Here is a 1,604-nt window from a genome sequence, read left to right on the forward strand (position 1 = left end):
TTGGGTCTAATCTCGTTAAACAAACTCGGCCCATGTTGTGGATGGGGTAAGCCTTCGAGCCCAAACCGTGCCACTGTAAATGCCCTTCACTCTTGGAAAGAACCACTATAAAAACACAATCACAGAATGCGAACCCTAGAGATCGGCTTCAAGCTTTGTATAGGCTATTACACGGTTTTTAATTCAATCTTGTTATCGTTGATCCATTCTTTTCTCTTTGTCTGCGTTTATGTACGTTCGTTTTTCTGTGTGATTTTGTTCAAGAGAAGGTACGATGATGATGAGTTTGTAATCTCGTTAATCCGATTTTGTCTGAGGATAACTATCTCACCATTCATTCATTTTTCTGAGTACCTTCTCTTAATCTTTTTATTTTTTAGCGAACATTTTTTTTTTGGGAAATAGGGCTTTTGACTCCGAATAGCTAATTAGAAATGGTTTTTTTCGTCAAGAGTCTCTTTACTCTATGTATCACTGTTTGACGGTGTTTTTTTTTTTTTTTGTATTGCCATAAATATTAAATTATGCAAATGAAATAGTGAATAAATTATATACATTAAAAAAAATATTACAAACAATATAAACAGTGTTTTAAAAATGTTTTCGTGAGACCGTAAGAGTAAGGTATTGAACTCTTTTATTACAGATTTACTTGCAAGTCATTTAACTTTATTTAATTATCCGATTTGACGCTATGAATAAACATTATTTTAGCAATTTAAAAAAAATAGAAAGAGTAGTAGTTAAACATTCTTTTAGACCTTATTATTTCGAAAATTAAAGAATAGTTAGTCATTTTCAGTATTTTGAAAAATATTCTATTGGAACAAAAATCTTCAGAGATAGTTTGAGCAGTTTCAACAAAATCAATAAAAAAGTAAAATATCATAAAACTAAACCCTTAGTATATAAATTTGGAAGGTTGAAATTACTTTGGGAATGTAGTTCAAGCATGTCGGTTGTTGAACAATTGATTAATTTTAAGAAGATTAATTAAATCGACAATTCCCTTAAATGACCAATCAAACAGACAATAATAAAGAACACTAGTAATTTGTAAACTTGTTTTGTATAAACAATTTCTCCAGATGGATTGATATGTCCTCAATAATTGTAGACTCTTTCAAACAATTTGCTTTTTTTTACTTCTCCTATGAATGGTAATTTGAGCTCTTTTAAATCAGAGATTCTTTCTCTTTGTCGCGCGACTTTTTCTCTTGAAGATCGCACGATCCTCTTTTGTAGATCTTCTCAATATATTAACGTAAAACATGTATTCACAAAACTCTATAAATAAAGCACAACACCAGTAAGTTTTTTGAATCAGTTGTTGATAAAGATCTTCAAGCAGAGAAACTTGTTCAAGGCTAAGGTCGATGTGAATTGACCATCAATTGATCTAATGAAATGCTGAAGGATTTTATAGAGGTTAAAAACATAATCTCTGGAAATTAGAACGATATGGAAACCAAAATTGCATCTTCATGATTTTCGGAACTAAAAACGCAATATTTTTAATTTAATTTGCGTTGGAGAAAATTGACGAAAGTAACTTGAGTCTTGAATTTGGTTTAGAAACTTCTTGCAGTTTCAACTTGAATAAC

At 30.4% G+C, this 1,604-nt stretch overlaps 1 non-coding gene across 1 annotated transcript; it reads left to right on the forward strand.

Annotated features, from left to right (window-relative positions):
* Positions 1 to 270: 270 nt before the first annotated feature.
* LOC149387411 (small nucleolar RNA U30) lies at positions 271 to 352 on the forward strand. Its single transcript, XR_016301098.1, has one exon. It is a non-coding gene; the product is annotated as a small nucleolar RNA U30 (small nucleolar RNA).
* The last annotated feature ends 1,252 nt before the right edge of the window (positions 353 to 1,604 follow it).

The sequence above is a fragment of the Urtica dioica genome, chromosome 8, assembly GCF_054948205.1.
Source record: "Urtica dioica subsp. dioica isolate 48M chromosome 8, U.dioica_male_clone48M_v1_H2, whole genome shotgun sequence".
Classification (NCBI taxonomy): domain Eukaryota; kingdom Viridiplantae; phylum Streptophyta; class Magnoliopsida; order Rosales; family Urticaceae; genus Urtica; species Urtica dioica.